Source organism: Manis javanica, chromosome X, assembly GCF_040802235.1.
Source record: "Manis javanica isolate MJ-LG chromosome X, MJ_LKY, whole genome shotgun sequence".
Taxonomy (NCBI): domain Eukaryota; kingdom Metazoa; phylum Chordata; class Mammalia; order Pholidota; family Manidae; genus Manis; species Manis javanica.
This window is the reverse complement of record NC_133174.1, coordinates 99,551,337-99,570,774: the sequence shown is the minus strand read 5'-3', so window position 1 is coordinate 99,570,774 and position 19,438 is coordinate 99,551,337. Positions and strand designations below refer to the sequence as shown.

General features: G+C 33.4%; 1 protein-coding gene across 2 annotated transcripts in view; it reads right to left on the bottom strand.

The window, feature by feature from the left end:
* COL4A5 (collagen type IV alpha 5 chain) overlaps window positions 1-19,438 on the bottom strand; it is a 220,644-nt gene that overhangs the window by 200,143 nt on the left and 1,063 nt on the right. The gene's annotated exons all lie outside the window — the stretch shown is intronic.

Here is a 19,438-nt window from a genome sequence, read left to right as displayed (position 1 = left end):
TTGGAGAACTCACACTTCTTGATTTCAAAACTTACTGCAAAGCTACAGTTACCAAAACTGTTGTACTGCCACAGGATAAACAAATAGCCAGTGGAAGAGAACTGAAAGTCCAGAAATAAGCCCTACACCTATGATGAATTGATTTTTGACAAGGATGCCTAGACCATTCAATGGAGAAAGAACAGTCTCTTCAAGAAATAGTGGAAAGACAACTTGTGTTTCTGTATTGGAAGACTAGGCAATATTAAGATATCCACATGCAAAAGAATAAAGTTGGACTTCCACCTCCTGTAACTTACAACAACTAATTCAACATGGATCAACAGCCTAAATATAAAATCTAAAACCATAAAACTCTTATAAAAAACATAGGAGTATATCTTCATGACCTTGGATATGGTAATGGAGTCTTAGATATGACACCAAAAGTATGAGGAACAAAAGAAAAAAATTGGATAAATTGGACTTCATGAAAATCGAAAACTTCTGTGCATAGAAGGATATTATCAAAAAAGTGAAAAGAATTTATAGATTGTAAGGAAATATTTGCAAATCATATATCAACCTAGCATCCAGAATATATACAGAACTCTTACAATTAAATAACAAAGAGGCAAACAGCCCAATTAAAAAAATAGACAAAGGCCTTGAATAGACATTATTCCAAAGATATATAAGTGGCAAACAAGCACATAGAAAGATGTTCAACATCATTAGTCATAAGAAAATGCAAGTCAAAAACCACAATGAAGAATTACTTCATTAATAAATCAGGATGGCAATAATAATAATAAACACAGAAAATAACAAGTGTTGGAAGGATGTGGAAAAATTGGAATGCATGTGCATTGCTGGTGGGAATGTAAAATGGTCTGGGCACTGTGAAAAGCAGTTCAGCAGTTCTCAAAAACTTACAAAATCACCATATGGCCCAGTTATTCTACTCTTAGGTATATTAAAAACAGGTAAACAAATACATGTACCCACATGTTCATGGCAGCATTATTCACAATAGCCAGCAGGTTAACAGTCCAACTGTCTATCAATGGATGAGTGGATAAACAAAATGTGGTATCCATACAATGCAATGTTATTCAACCATAAAAAGAACAAAGTACTGATAAATGATATAATGTAGATGAGCCTCAAAAACATTATGCTAAGTGAAAGAAGCCAGACACAAAAGGTCTCATAATATATGATTCCATTTGTATAAAATATCCAGAATAGGTAAATCCATGGACAGAATGCAGACTTCCAGGGGCTGGGGGGAGGGCAGGAATGGGGAGAAACTGCTTATTGGGTATCAGGTTTTATTTTAGACTAACAAAAATGTTTGGAACTAGATAGAGGTGGTGGTTGTACAACATGGTGAATGTACTAAATGCCACTGCATTGTTCACATTAAATGGTTAATTTTATATTATGTGAATGTCACCTTAATAAAACATTTAAAGAATTGAACCAGGATCCTTACCTCACACTGCACACAAAAAAACCTCTAAATTCAAAAGTGAGATGTATCAGACATATAAAACAGGCAAAATTGAGAACTTTAGTGTAATTAAAGTCTTATACATGACACAAAAAGCAATAATGATAGAACAAAAAAAGTGATGAACTAGACTTCACCAAAATTTTAAAACTGCTAATTGAAATGTACTGTTAAGGAAAAGAAAATACAACACACAAACTGGGAAAAAATACTGTGTGTGTGTGTGTGTGTGTGTGTGTGTGTGTGTGTGTATACAATGACAAAGCATTTGTATTCAGAATATGAAAAGAACTCTGAATTTGAGAAGAAAAAAATCAAATTTTAAAAAAATAGACAAAAATTAGAGAAGACACCACAAAAAGAATATATTTGAAAGGCCAATGACTACATGAACATATGATCAGCATCAGGAAAATGCAAATAAAATGAGATACCACTTTATGTCTACTGAGATGGCTATAATCAAAAAGATCCTATACATTGCTGGTAGGAATATAAAATAGTGTGACTACTTTGACAACTATTTCGGCAGTTTCTTGCAAAAGTATACACTCCATTCCTTTGCATTTACTCAAAAGAAATGAAAATTATGTGTACAAAATGATTTGTACACAAATGTTTATAGCAAAAGAAGCAGATCAGTGTCTTCCAGGTACAGAGCAGGGCAACATTTTACTGGGCAGGGACACAAGTGAACTTTTTGGGGTGATGAAACTATTCAATGTCGTAGGTATAATATATATATATACCCAAATACATTGTCAAAATTCATTAAATTGTACACTTAAAATGGATGCAGTTTATTGTATGTAAACTATACTTCACTAAAGTTGATTTTTAAAAAATAGAAGGGAAGAGAACCTGAATTGGGACTTGGACCTGTTCGGTAAGATTTCCACAGGCAACTCCCATGAGGGACGCTTCATTGAGGTCCTTGTTTGCACCAAGGAATGCGGAGGCAAAACATTGTTGGAATAGCTAAGTTATTCACTTGTTCCCTTAAACTTACCGAATGGCATGCTGTATTTCCTGAAATATTCAAAGTATTTATTTAAATTTCCTATGAATGAGAAAGAACCCCCCAAAATTAGTTTAAAATAATAAACTTACATATATGTAGACATACATGTCTATACTACAATTATCTAAATATTTAACTTCAACCCAATAAACAATTTAATAATTAAAAACTGTAAGAAGCTTCCTAGGAAATCAAAGTGGGCAAAGTAGTTTAAAGAAGTTTTCCTATAGCTGCAGATAAACCTGCTTTCTTGTTTACACCTTGGTTTTAATTTTCTCTTTACAACACGTCCCACTCCCCCATTTTCTTGCCTCTCTTTTGGATCATTTCATCTCTAATTAGATGAAATTATTTAAGGAATTATTTCTGTTTTCTAATATACCAAGTATTAGTGTATGCATATTTAACTGTCATAATGTTTGACCAATACCTCTAGAAATAAATTTAGAAAGTACTCCTAAGTCATCTTTCCACTTTGCAGTAAAGACCAGAGTTGACGAAAGCTGATTAAAGAGTTGAACAAATTACTATGCCTAAGGAAAGGCAATCTGATTTCACTAAATTATATTGGAAGAGACTATAGATCCTGCAGTACAGATCATTTAATGAACACATTATATGCTAGGCATTAAGACACTTCAGGCTAATAAAATTAGCCTCATCAGTAGGTAGAAGAGTCATGATTTAAACCAAGCCTGATGTCAATACCCATGCTCTATAAACTAAACCATTATACTATACTACAATAGTAACTTTAGAACTAGCTATTGCAGGGGTTTTGTACTCCCATAAAAAGAAAGGAATCTGTCCTACCTATTGCAAGAAACAAAATACTAATGCAGTCCATCATTCCAATTTTCAACCCTTTGGTGTCCAGGATAAATTCTCTGAGCATTCTCTCTCTACCCCAGTTCTAAAGTCTAACTTTACTTCCAAATCCTGCTCTTTCCAATTATTTGTTGTAATAAAGTAGTACATTAAAGCAACGATGAGGAGTGACTAAATGTACCTCCCACACTACACTTTTACTATCTGACAAAGGAATGACTAAGAAATATGCAGAATCCAAAAAGAGAATGGGTACATGACTAACGTGATACCACTCTCATTTTTCCCAGCTGCATTCACCTATACCATCTTCTAGACAGAATTAGAATATCTACACCTTCTCAGCAATATAAACCCTAAAGGTATATCTCTTTTCCAAAGCACCCTCTCTTCCAGCTTGGCTATAGAATTAACTCTAAACCACTGAGGTTGACACAATTTTCTTCCTCAGGGAAATTGTAAGATAGGGGGAAATTAGGGCAGCAACAGGTAAGATGATAAAATATTTTCAATCAATATTGGCAAACAGCATAAACTAGTTAAAATGACTTTATTTAGGCTTTGCAGTAAATTATAAATTTTAAGCAATTATAAACTAAGATACCTTCTTGAAGGATTTATTAGAGTTGTTTACTACATATTTTACAAATCCTGAATGCTCCTAATTCAACCAAAAAACACTCAATTAAAAAGTTCAAAATGCTTCCTTGTTTACCAGGAGTGGATTTAGATTTTATATCAGTCATTGTGTCAGTTTATCTAAAGACTTTGGATTCATTCACAAGGCCTTAAAACAAAACCACAGGTTTCATACATAATTATACATTTTGCTCCAAAGATCAGTTAAAAAGTTGGGTCCAGCAATCAGCATTAGTCTTTTTAGTGTTGGTAAAGGGAAAAGTGGAAAGGTGTGTGTCACTCAGTGGGGGGAAAAAGCTAAGAATACATGTTACACTTTATATGAAAGAATAGATAGAAATTAAAGATGACTCCTCTCCACTGTGATCAATGGCAGAATTATTACTGGTGCTAGGTTATTCTGGAACTTTTTACTTAAAAAAACCCCATTGAAGCTCTACTTTAAGAAAGGCAGATAAAGGAAAACTCTAAAATTGAACTTAAATGTTTATCAAAATAATAAAATCCTGTTTTAGTTTTTCAATAATTCACCTAGCTTTCTTTTTTCCTTTATAAGAATGATCGATAAAAATAGTTAACTATAAAATATGTTAAATTGCTTAAATCCAAATAAAAGAAATATATAGCTGTAAACTAATATTCAATACTTTCAAAACATTGCAAAAGTTATAAAATTTACTGTCAATAGCTGAGAAAATACAGATAAGGGGAAAAAAAGGGCCCAAATTTCACTATCTTCCTTTCTTCATTTAATTTTGAATAAACATTTATCACAGAGAAGTCTTATGTTAACATAAGAGTTCATATTTAGACTGATGTTACATTTTTAGGACAATGGTAGGGAAAGGAGATAAAACTTTAGGCCCTATTCTACCCAAAATGAACCAAATTAATTTTCTCTGAGTACACATTTCCATTAATTGTGATTTAATGAGAACCGATATCTATACTCTTGTCTCCTATAATAATTTATGATACTATCAATGTTTAAACCCAATAAAAATCTTTATAGAATTTTTAAGTACCATGAAGAATGAAAAAGCAGACATGTGAGCAAAACTGAAAAAGATTATAATCTGAAATGATTTAATCCCATGTACCTCTGAATATTTTGTGTTTTCAAATTAAATCAGAACCTTATTTTTAAAATGAAGCCTGGGTAATATGTTTACAATGCCTCAAGGAAATCAGAAAGACCTAATTTTGAACTCACCTTTGTTTTTCAGGATATTGTCAATTTCAAATTATAATGATTTAACCATCTAAAAAAAATGATACTTCCCTTTCCTTATCTTGGTATCATGGAGTGGAGAAAAAAATGAGAATATGAGTGTGAAAATCTATTAGGCTATGGATAAATTTATAAGCCCATGTTTTCAATATAAGGGTTGTCAATTTGCAAATTCAAATGTATCAGTTAAATTAGCCAGGAAAACAAATCCAAGCCCATGAAGATGAACCTCTTTTTTCAGCCTCAAAGAAAGGTGACCTTTCTCAGTTTAATCTCATTTGTTATTTTACAACATTAGTCTGTTTTTTTCCATTATACAGTATACAAAAATGAAGACATGAAAGCTGTGATAAGGTCTAGTTAACTTGTACTATAACAAAAAGAAGTGTACTGCAACTGTGGAGAAAAATGAATTGGCTAAAAAGGCTGAAAAAGATAAGCAAGCAAATAGAATTAAGAGAAGGTAAGAGCTAAGAATTAATTTATTCACCATTAGCCAAATTATTACAAATTGAGTATACTCACTCTTAAGTAAAAAACATTTTTAAAAATTAAGAACCCAGGAACTCAGCTGACCCTAAGAACTAGAAGGAAAAAAGCTATTATTTTTCTTCTTCCAAAATGGATTCAGTATTTATAGGAAGTGAGAGGAACGGAGATGGGGAAATCCACAACCTAGGGAGATGAATTTTGCCAGACAACGGAAACTTTCAACATACCTACATCTGAATAAAAAATAGAGCTTATTTTAAAAATCATAACTTAAAAGGAACTGACTCCTTCAGTTTGAAACAAGACAATGAAAATTGACCATGACCTGAAAGCCAGGGCATACTGGCTCATTTATAGCCAGCTAGGAAAACTACTCAGAAGGGATACTAAAGCTTAAATAAATACTTCACATTTCAAAAGCTTCTAAGACTAAATTAACTCAAAATGGATAAGGCCGCCATTTCCTACAGGGTCATTGTTCAAGCATTTGTCTTACAAAGTCAAGTCGAATGTAAGAAAGTTAGGAAAAGAGTCTTCTTCATATCAAAATAAACTGAACTATACTTTTTTTATAAAATATTTTTATCAGTGACCAAATCTGAGACCTACATATAATTTTTTAATTCCTTCTTCCTATATTATCAAAGAGAAATAATACAGGTAAATGATTTGAGATTCACCCATGTTGGGTTTATCAGTAGACCATTTCTTTTTTATTTGTTTTCTTACAGTTGAGTGGTAAGAGATATTCTTCTGGATCTTACATACCCTGGATACAACATCTTTGTTTGATACATACAAGTTTTGTGAATATGTTCTCCCTTTCAGTGTCTTGTTGTTAATCTTAACTAGTATTTTCAATGAATAAAAATTTAATTTTGACACAGTTCAGTTTATCACCTTTTTGTGGTTACAACTTTCTGTGTCCTTTATAAGAAATCTTTGATCACCCCAAGGTCACCAAGATTTTCTTCCACCTTTGCTTCTAAGAGGTTTTTTAAAAATAATCTTAGCTTTTGATTCATTTGGTTATTTTGTGTGGTGTCTGGTAAGGCTACTAGTTCAGTTTTTTCCCTTGTGTTTAATTAGTTCCAGCACCATGTATTGAAAAGATTATCCCTTCCCCCATTGAAAAGAAATATGACCACTGCTCTTGAGATAACTCTCATACTGCAGGTTTAGACAGATACATACATAGATGGATAGATAGGTAGATACACAGATGGTCATAGATATATGAATATATGTGATGATATCTAGTTTTGGAAGTCTGTTTGAAGGAAATAATCTGAAATACAAATGACTGTTCAAAAATGTTCATAGCAGTGTTCTCAAAAATGTGAAACAAGGCTATGTTGGAATAATTGCCACGGGGCTTGCTGTCTTGCGATTAACGACCAGAAACCTCTACGAAGTATGTGAAACAAATGTTTTCAGACACTGGGAAAATTTAGCAAAGACTGAAGTCTCAACACTTATATCAAACATTCTCTAACAATAAGGGGGGAAAAAGAGAGGAGTGTGCAGAGAAGAAAGAAGTAAATCTATTTTGATTCACAGAAGGCATAATCATGTATATAAATAGTTTTAGGTAATCCACAAAAGAGCTACTAGAAATAATAAATTAATTTAGCAGGAGCACAATATACAAGTCGATAGAAAAAAATCAATTGCATTTCTATATACTAACAACTGAAAATAAAAAATACCATTAATAAACTATTCAAATACATGAATACCTAGAGATAAATTTAACAAAGTATGTATAAGACCTACACACTGAAATTAAATGCAGTCTAGAATGAGGAACAGCTAAACTTTCATACATTGTGGGAAGGTACAATGGTACAACCACTTTGGAAAACAATTTAGCAGTTTCTTATAAAGTTACAAATATAATATAATATATTTATATTATATATATAACCCAGCAACTCCAGTTCTTGATATTTACCCAAGAAAATTGAAATGCTATGTCCATGCAAAGACTTGTTCATAACATTCATAGTAGTGGAAGTGGCGGGAAACTTTAAAGGCACTTTACTCTACTCTGACTCAGAACTTTTCCACTCTTGGCCTTTTTTCTTCTCTTCCCTCCCTGGATTCCTATGTCCATAAAACTGTAGGAACTTTTTGTTTGAGGCTCCTTCATCAGTGAGATACCTGACTCCCAAGGCTGTGCTGATCTACCTGACCTGGAGCCACTGCATGGAGAAAAACGTAAATGGAGGGAAAGGAAGCCAGCACTTTCCCTGATTTAGCGACTTGCTTGTATAATCACAGCAAGCAATTAAAGGCTTGAGTGTTACTTTCATTTCTGCTTAATTTGCTACTCAAATACCTAGCAGCTTAGCTGACCTCCTGACAATATGATCATTTAAGTAGGTGTAAATTATTTCTTGATGAAATTTAACATTTAAAAAAATCTCAGCATATAGGAATGAAAAACAACCTCCTCAATCTATAACTATGCAAAACGTTAAGCTAACATAAGAGCAAAATATTTAAGATCTTCTCCAAAAGAGAGTGCAAAAAATGGATTTTCTTCTCTTACCACTTCTATTAAACTTAAAGTGGATGTCCTAGCCAGTTCAATAAGACAGCTCGCACAAAAAGGTATACAGATTGGAAAGGAAGAAGTATAACTCTCTTTATCTGAAGATATATGATTATATACATGGAAAACACAAAGTAACTACTAGAGCTAATGAACAAATTTAGCAATGCTGTTCTGTATTTTATAGAATACACTTACACTATTGTATGCATCTGTCAAAACTCAGAACTATGCATAAAATGGGTGAATTTTACAATATGTAAATGATGTCCTAAAAAAGAAAACAGAAAAAAATTAGTAATAGGATAAAAAGATCAGTATAAAAAATGATATCTTAACCAGCAACTGAAAAATTTTTAAATGATACCATTTACTATAGAAACAATTACATGCATAGGAAGGAATTTAGCAAGTGCTGTGCATGACTTCTTTAATGAAATAATTAAAGAATATCTAAATTAATGGAGAGATATACTGTGTTCATGGATTGGAAAAATCAATAATTTTAAGATTTCAATTTTTCCTGAATTCACCCATAGAATCATTGCTATCCCTATCAAAATCCCAAATGGTATAAATTGACACGATGAATCTAAAACTCATAGGAACTAAACAGCCAAGACAACAGTCAAGACAATCTTAAGAACAAATTGGAAGGACTTAGACTACAAGATTTAAAGAGTTACGATAATGCCAAAATAATTAAGACAGTGTGATAATGGCATAAGGAGAGACAAACGGATAAACAGACTAGTGAGTTTTGACCTGGATGTGTAAACATACATTCAATTAATCTTGAATGTAGCCATCAAAGCAAATCAATGAAAAAAAGGGATTTTTTTCAATATATGGTACTAGAACAACTGGTTATCTATATAGGAAAAAAATGGGCTTAAAGACAAAATCTGAAACTATGAAGACTCTAGAAGAAAACATGTATCTTTGCAACCTTAGGGTTTAAAATGTCTTAGAGAAGACACAAAAGGCACTGAGAGAGAAGGGGCATGAGGGAACTTGTGGTAATGGACATGATCTGTATCTCAGCCTGGTTGGTGATTATCAAAGTGTACACAATTTTTTTAAAATAATTGATCTGGTCACCTAAGATCAGTGTAATACCATTTTACGTAAATTACACTTCAAGGAAATAACTGTTAAAATTCAAAAATAAAACTGCCCCTGGCAGCTTTACCTATAATAACCACAAAGTGGAAACAACTAAACAGGTGAACAGAAAAACAAAGTGTGGTATATCTACACAATGTACTACACTACTCAGCAAGAAAATAATGGACTATATGGATACATACCACAACATGGATATATCCCAAATGCTGAAAGAAGCAGAAGGAAGTGTACATACCATATGATTCCATTTATATAAAATTTCATAAAATGAAACTAATGAACAGAAAGCAGATCAGTGGTTATTTGGGGATAGGAGGTGAGACTAGGAAGGAAAAAAAGGAGGGGTTACAAAGAGGCATGAACATCTTTTGGGGTGATTTATATGCTCACTATTTTTAATGTATAGATGGCTCTTCAAAGCACATACATAAGTCACAGCTCCTCAAATTGTACACTTCAAATGGTGTATTTTATTGCATGTCAAGTATACCTCACAGTTGTTTAAAAATTTTGAAGATGCAGATTTGAACTCAATAAGAAAGAATTTTCTAACAACCAGAACAATAGAATTTTAGAGTTGAAAGAGACTTTGTGGGTATTTGGGACAAGGTGATATCCACCCTCTATTTGAGCACTTTTGAGTAATGGGGTATTCCATTACTAGATAGCTTAATTGTTACAAAATTGTTGATACTGAGCATTCCTGTAACTTAACTCATTGATTCTAGTTCTTGCCTCTTGGTGCTGCCCTTCCCCTAAATTCAAAATTCATTCAACAACTAGCTACTGAGCACCAATTTTTTATATATATATATATATATATATATATATATATATATATATATATATATATATATATATATATATATATATATATATATATATATATATATATATACACATACACACATACACACACACACACACACACAAGGAATCAGTCTATACACTGTGGCAAATACAAAGCTATGTAAGACAAGTTACCCTGATTTCATGCATTTTTCAGTATGAGCTGTAACTAGCTCATTGTCTTTTTTTCATCACTGGCTCCTCTGCTATGGTTTGTACATTGCAAGAATGTTTCTGACTTGGCAATTGGACTGAAGATGGTAGAAAAGACATGAAAACAATATAGCATCTCCACTCTCTATTTGATATTTTAAGCTCATCTACTAGGATGAATAAAATTACAAAATCATATTACCAGCACACCAATCCCTGAACCAATATGGTATACTGTTCAGAAGACTGAAATAAGATTCCATTTCTGCTTCTGCAATTAACTAGATGCATTTTTCGTTAATCACTTTCCTGTAAAAAGATAGATTTGGTCTCTGTAATGGTTTTCAGTCTTTTTTGGTCTCAAGACCCTTTCACCCTCTGAAAAATTGTTGAGATCCCAAGAGCTTTTGTTTATGTGGGTTATATTTATCAATATCTACCATGTAAGATAAAATTGAGTAGTATTTAAAATATTTATTTGTTTAAAAGTGACAACAAACCCATTACATGTTAACATAATTATGTATTTATGAAAACTAATATTTTCCAAAGCAAATAAAATAATGAGATGGATTATTTTATTATTTTGCAAATCTCTTTAATGTTTGCCTTGATAGAAGACAGCTGGATCTTCATATTTACTTCTGCATTCATTCTGTTGCAGTACGTTATTTTGGCTGAAATTGTTGGATCTTAGTATCTGTTCCTGCATCCATTCTGTTGCAACATGCTGCTTTGGTCAAAATATCTGAAGAAAATCTGGCTTTATGCAGTTACATGTTTGGAAAACTGAGTATTTTAATAACCTTTTAAGATAACTGTGTATATTCTTTGGTACTACGCCAAAGCTCCAGAAGTGATAGACTCTTTAGGATTAATTGCAACATAGAATCTCAAACCTTATCAATTACCTTTTTGAACTCAGTTACACAAAAACTCATTGATCTATCTTGTCTTTGAATGTATCTTTTTTACCCATGCATGACTTTGTAGTATCATACGTTAATCATTTGGAAAATATTAGTTCACTGAAATTTGCAGAACTTCCAAATGTTAACACATTTTACTATACAACATAAAAAAATCATGCTTATCAATATAATTACCAATCATTAGAAAAGGCTAAGATTTGGTAAGCTGTCAAGCTCACAGTGGCAGATTCAAGTTTTTCAAAATTCTAATTCTTACTTGAAAAGCTCAAATTTTTTCATTGGTAACAAATATTGCCAGTAGTTTTCCTTGAAGTAATAGACATACTATGCCTATTTTCTACAAAATGTCTGCCAAAAACTCAAGTCTGAATAACCTTAGTTTGTCTCAGTTGTTCAAGTAAAAATGTATTCCATGCAAAAACCAGTTAGTTCACCCACAACTCAAACAACTGTGCAAGCTCTTTTCCTAGAAACAATTATCTTACTTCAGCACACCGAAGTATTTTGTGTATACTTGCGATTTTGTCATATAGAATGTTAATAAGATGTGCACTTAAGGGTCCAGATTTAATAAAGTTAATGCTACATTGAGGACATTTTTAAGTAAAATTGGCTTCTTATCCCTTGAGAGTATGATGAACTACTAGGACAATTTGGTACATGGCACAAGCAGTTTTACCTACCATCAATACAAATGTCACACAGTGAAAAAGACAAAACAGTCTTCATACTATTGCTAAAACAGTTCTCAGGAATCCCAGGGGTCTACAGACCACACTTTGAGAACTACTGACCTAAAGGATCCGTAATATCCCTCCAGATCTAAAATGTCTATAATTATGTAAATAGTCAACATCTTTCATTTGTACAACTCTACAAAACAATAATTTCCCTGTTAAATAAAATACCTTATATTTAACAAATACATCAATTTCTTATAAATCTTTCATTCCACTGATCTTGAGAACAAACTCATGAGGTCATAAAGCAGGAACTATTTTTTCCTGCCTAACCAAACTGTGATTTTGTTCAGATTTTCCTATCTCCCAACTCTTCCAGGGGCAATGTGCTTTGGTGGTGGGAGGAGGAGGCTGGGTAAGTAACTGATCTAACTCTACCTTTATGATCCTATTCCATTTGCCAATGTATTGATGTAAACATACACATAAAACACAATTCTAGCCAATGAGATTCAGGTTGAAGGTGCAGGACTCCTGAGAAAGTTTTCATTCCTGATAAAAAGGGACACAAATGAACAGCTCATACTGTTCTTCTACTGGACATTGTGGTATCTGCATGTGATTCCCAGAACTGCAGCAACCACCCTGCCAGTATGATGAGCACTAATCTGAAAGAGAAAGCTGAATGGCAGAATATGGCAGTGCAGAAGTGGAAAGAACCTGGGTATTATTTGGCTGAATTAATTAACCTCAGAGATACTCTACCTCCAAATTTCTTGCTATGTGAGCTAAAAATTGTCTTTATTGTTACAGTTGAACTAGTGTTTTCTACTACCTGCAGCAGAAAACAACTTATCTCATATAAACAGGCACTATTATCCCTACCTTTCCCATACAGAAATGTTTCACTACACCAGTTAGATTATGAGATTACGGATAGAGAAGGGCCTGTCCTTCTTTAGCAAAGTCCTGGAGAGTTCAAACTACAGAATACACTAAGCAATTTCTCACTAGTATCCCACTCTTAATACCATTTCCTCCCAAAGTTCTAATATTTCCTTCAGTAGTCCATTAATGTCATATATATTGTAAGAAATTTTGGAAGTAAATCAACCAGTTTCATAACATACTAGAAGAGTGTTATTTGACTGGATAAGATGATACAAATGCCAAGAGATTTTCCTATAGTTCTACTTTAGTACTATTTTAGTACCATTAACTTGACTAGCACTTGCTCACAAATGATGCTTAAATTTCTCTAGAAGCTAATAAGTAAATCTCATGTTTATATCAGATTCAGTAAAAATTTTATTAAGTGAAAAATTAAATTTAGCAAAAGTGTGTTTCTTTTATAACATTTGCCTTTGGTTGTCTTTGGTTAGCAAATAGCATAGAATTTAAGGTTCTCATTTTAACAGGGTAGCAGGTACCATCACAGACTATGCTTTTGGTTAAAGGCCAGCAGAAGCTGCTAAGGGAACAAAGGGCAGTTGGAACTGGACAGATTATGAAGGTAAATAAATTCAAGCACTGAAGCATAAAATGAGAATCTGGTTTGTTAAAATGAAAGGAGCCTATGTATCAGATTTTACAATAAAGATGCCTCTCCAAAAAAAACCTCAAGAATTACTGCTATTAAAAACAAATCTTTGTAATGAAGATTTAGTTAAGTGGCTGGGTGGTTCATTTATAATGTTAATTAGAGAGAATATATTTTCAAAAATTACTTTTGTTCCATGGTTGCTATTATCAGAAGAGGATAAGATGATGGAATGATTACAGTTTAAAAATAAAATCATTAGAGGATAGGACCAAATCATCTAATCAACTGGCAATCAATTGAGCATCAATTCCATAGTCATTGTCCTAGATAGGAAAAAATGATAAGGACTGTCTCATAGGCACTCTTATCACTACTGATAGGAGTATAATTGATAAAACCATTCTAGAAAGTAATTTGGCCAGAGCAGATCCCTCTCATTCAGAAGCTTAAAGTTCAGCTATTAAAATGCCACCTGGAAAAGCCATAATGTGTAACAGTTTGTGATTTTGCAGAGGAATACATTTCAATTGCATGGAGTATAAGGCTAGCATAAAGGCAGTAAAGTCACTTGCTAGTGAGAAAACATGAGGAGAAGGTAAAGTGGGAGTGGTACAAAATGGATGGGGACATCTCGTTCCATATGTACTTACAAGATTGTTACTAAAAAGAGGAGATGGAGTCTGGAATAATATCACTCCAAAGTGGGAAAAACAGATCAGCAATTAATGGGGAGAAGGTTCTAGAGTATCACTAAGGGAGAGATGAAAGCAAGGGACAGCACTAGGCAAAAACACAGCCATTTACGTGTAAGCCTCATAGGCAGCTATGGGCTAGGGGCTGGCCAAGGGGGTAAGAAGAGGGCAAAAGGGGCCCCCATTTCAGAAGCATTTAAAAGGTTTCCTAGGGGAGGGAGAATGTCAGTGGGTTTGGACTATGTTATACCTTTACTATAGCTAGTAAGAGGTATCCATGGAGGGGAGGCTCCATCTTCTGTCCAGAAGAGACATGTAGAGAGATGCGTAGTTCATAAAATTAAAATTTAAGCCCTAGAGAATGAATGGCCTAGGTAATAGGAATAAGTAATTATTAAAAGATGGACAAGTGGTGAGACTCTTTAGAATCAAGTCAAATGACCAGTCACAGGAAAGGGTTATAGGAGTATAGAAAGTACAGTTAGAAAGGGAATTAGTTAACTTTTTAACAGGACTTTATTTTTCTGTATTACCTATCATGTTTGAAATACGGACTTAGGTAAAACTCATGAGCAGGTTCAAGAGGCAGACTGCTTTGGTTCAAATCTTGGCCCAACCACTTATTAATTCTATGACCTTGGACAAGTTATTTAAATACACTGTGGGTTTCTTTTCCTTGTACATAAAAATGGGAATAGTATTAGCCACCTAACAAAATATAACGTAGAACAACTAAAGTTAGCTATCATAGTTTATCTCTTGATACAGCCTTTGTAAATATCAGGGTCTACTGCATGTACCAAAGACTTTAAAAATACTGATGGTCTTTAGCCCACTAATTCCCCAGGAAGGAAGAAGTACTAATAAAATAATACAAAATATGAAATAAGAATTGTTCATGGCAGCATTTCTTACAGTGGCTAAAAAAAATAAAATCCAAAAATATATTCTATAAATATGAACAGGTAAATTAATTGTGGTGTGTATAAATATACATTGTATGCAATTATTTAAAAATAATATTTTTAAAATTAAGAATTTTAGTAATATTGGAAAATGCTTGATAAACAGAAGAAACGTTAAGATATAAAACTGTGTGTAGAATGATCCCAATCTTTTTTAACCCATTTACCTTTTTAAGTTTAGGGAAAAAAACCAAACTCATGGAAAGAGATTTGATTTGTGGTTACCAGAGGCAGGGGGTGGGGGAAGGGAAAATTGGGGGAAGGTGGTCTAAAGGTACACACTTCCAGTTATAAGATAAGTCAGTACTAGGGGGTAACGTACAACATAATGACTATAGCTAAGAGTACTGTAGGATATATAGGAAAGTTATTAAGAGAGTAAATCCTAAGAGTTCTTATCACAAAGAGAAAATTTTTTCTTCCTTCAGTCTTTTCTTCTTTCTTTTTATTATATCTATATGAGAAGATGGATGTTACCTAAACCTGTTGTGTTAATCATTTCATAATAGATGTAAATCAAACCATTATGCTGCATGCATTAAACTTATACGGTACTGTACATCAATTATTTCTCAATGAAACTGGAAAAAATCTTTAAAAGATTAGATATATAAAAAGTAAAATCAAAACAATAATAGGATTATTTCTATGCTGTTGGTAGAATTGCGGACAGATTTTTATAACTTTCCATATTTTTCAAGTTTCCAATACTAAACATGTATTACTTTTGTTATTGGACAAAACCAACATAGAAATTGTTTGAATGAATGAACCAATATACAATTCTTGCCTTCAAAGAGTGTATAATCTAATAGGGAGAAAAGATAAAAATCGCATGAAACAAAACACTTTGACAAACACTCTAACAAAATGTAAGACCAAATACATTTAGATACTAGACAGGAAGAGACTAAATATTACAAATGTTCAAAGAAGGGTAAAATCAGCAGTTGATATAATAGTAAGGGAAAGTTTCACAGGAGGATTGTTTATCTATTTTCACTAGCAATGTAAACTCCATGAAGGCAGGGACCCTGTTTATCTTATTCAAGTTCACCCACAGTGTCTAGCACAAAATGATTTTGTGGATAGTAAATATCCACGAGGGCAGAGCAACATAAATACAATTCTTAATTACTTATGAGTTGCTGAATAAGCATCTGCTGAATGGGTGCAAACACCATACTGCAATTCAGCAAAGATTTGGATTCACAGGATTCTAATCAAGATGTACAGACAAAATATACAAATGTAGTACTCAAGGGATTATAGGAAAACTCACTGAGGCTAGAGTGGAGAGAGTATATTGTAAAATGTAATGAAAAATAAGGTTGGATGACGGGAAAGATCATGACAGGCCTTGAAAATCAGGCAGAGAATTCGAGAATTAACAGAATAAGAAATGACCAGTCAATAAATAATTTGTAATGACAATGAAACCCAAAAATTTACTGAGTGTTTGCTATGTGCCAAGAACTATTCTAAATGTTTTACATAACGTCTCTCATTTTATCCTCAAAACAATCTGTGACAGAAATACAACTGGCCCCCGTTTGCTAATGAGGAAATAAAGGCTCAGAGGTTACTATTTGACTGAAGGTCACACATCTAACCAGTCAGATTCCAGGTCTGACTCCAGGAGTGAAGCCCATAAAGACTGTATAAGACCTCTGCAAGGCCCATAAAACATGTCCAAGGAGAGAGAACTGAAAGCAGTGAGATCCCACATTATCAAAGATCTATGTTTATTCTACAGTCTTAGACTGAAATCAGCAATTTTTTCTAGATTGCTTTGAAATTATCTCTATATATAGACAAACATACAGAGATCAAACTCTGATCTTTCTATTCTAAACCCAGAGCTGTTTCCATTATACCATGCTGCTTCTCCTAACATCAGCAGGAAGAGATGTAATCCCCATTATCATTTCCAATGCACTTCCTGTGTCCCCGAAGACCCCCCCTCAAAAAAGTAGCAGGGATCCAAATACTCTGAACAGCGAATAAATCTCTATAGACCACATACAAATAAATCTCTACAGAGGCAGTATAGGACAGTCATTAAGGGTAAAAATTTTAGAGTCAAACTGTCTGGATTCAAATTTCCAGCTCCCCAACTTACTACATATGTGACTTTTGGCAAGTTAACCTCTATGATCCATAGCTTCTTGATCTGTAAAATTGGGATATAGCAATAGCATATACCTCATAGACCTGTCGAAGAGATTAAATATGATAATGTATATTACCATATGAGCATAGTGCCTGGCACACAGTAAACACTCAAAAATGTTAAGTTATGATAACAATGCGAACAAATTCTTCCTATGGAGCAGTATACTTAATAGAGGAAAAACTGTTCCATGACCACAAAGGGCACTACTACTCTTAATGAGTTGCTGCTGGTTACAAGGGCGATAGTACATTTAAATTAAAGAAACCTGTTAAGTATATTTAAATTACAAAAACCTGTCCACTCTACTACACACGCACGCACGCACACACGCACCCCCCACCCCACCCCCTTACTAGTACTTCTATAGTAGAGGTAGTATAATTTTACACACGATATCCATAAATCTAAGTGCATATCCTACTGACAGTGAGTTAGTGCGAGTATAATTACCTTTACATAAAAATATTTATTTCCATCACTAGAAATGACCTTTCCAGTAGAAAGCTGTCTTTTTCTCTTACTGCTAACCTTTTGGCATAAGGGTTACTTTATATTTCAACTAATAAACACTTTACCTAAAAAAAACTTCCACATATTTGTGATATCCCAACTTGGCATGACTTCAGAGATAAAGAAATCCCTTAACTATGAAAAATTAAAGCAATTTAAATAGCAATGCTCTTCCTGATATATAAGTCCCAATACCAGACTACTCCAGCCAACATCCAGCCCCACCTCCACCCAGTTTACTCTGGAGAAGGTCACCAATACCCCCAGCACTAGTATGGAGAGCAGATACCATTCATATCTTTGACATGATTAAAACATTTATCTAACTAGGATATTAAAATGTGAAGCAGAGAAAACAAACCTCTGGTTTTACTAGAGGCACAATACCCTAATGATAGGGAAATAGGATATAAAATGTTCTTTAAAAATTATATGGGAGGAAAAAGGAAAAAAACTGCATAGTGTCTTCTATAATTTCTTCATGAACACTCACCCGTTAGTGTCCAAGAACACAAGCTTGCTCCTAAGTTTTATCAATCATAAAAATAAATCTCATTTTTAGTATAAATTGCTGTATAATATTGCTATACATACTCGTATAACAGGCATCTGGTGCACATTTATTAATAGCAATGTCAAAAGAAAAAAATTGGAACTATTTAATCAAATATGCACAAAATCATTGCCCCTAGGCCAAATGCCATAAGTTGTAGGCACCAAGATATTTTTTAAAGTAACTCTTTTAAAACAACAATTGCAGTTTTATCCAAGGGTCTGTAGCACAATTGAGTGACTAAAACTTACCCCTTTAAGATGCTCTGCATCAAAAAAGCAATTTTAAGTCAACCATCTACTTTGATGAAGGAAAAATCATGGCAACTGTAATTAAAAATCCCTGATATGCATGAATTTTCTGATTTGGTATCATAATTATGTCTTGCTTACAGTAATATGAAAGTTGGTTTTCTAACCTTAAGTACACACTTTCTGGAGGACAGGAAGGCAATGTAATCTGAGGCATGCTGAGTGTTTAGAGAAGCTAGACAGCTAACTTAAAAGTGAACCCGGTTAAGCTACAGCATACATCTGCATATAAAGAATTGATAATCACTCAACCACGTGGAGGCCTAAGCCATGATCTCATATTAATATGTTTTTAAAAGCACCCATTATGATCACTCAAATAAAACTTCTAAATAATCTGTCACATACTTACTTCTTTAAAGGTTAAATGAAATTAAAGATAATGGGCTTCAGGCTGGAGGATATTTTCTCTGACAAAGCCATTCCTTCCTTTAAATCTCCCTCTCATCTCCAGAAGGATAGTGGATGGTACTACCCCGATATCCTTCTAGGAGATATATTGGGGTTTTAATTCTACATTCCTAAAACTGAGTGGAACTTTTGCTCTGTCATGTCACATATGAGACGTGAAGCCTGAGGCCATCCGTCTTTACCTCATAGTTCTTGCTGTGTTACCGGAGTATTTGCAATAAGGATGTCAAAAGGGAAACAGTCTCTACAGAGGCTTTGCTGACCACAGGTGA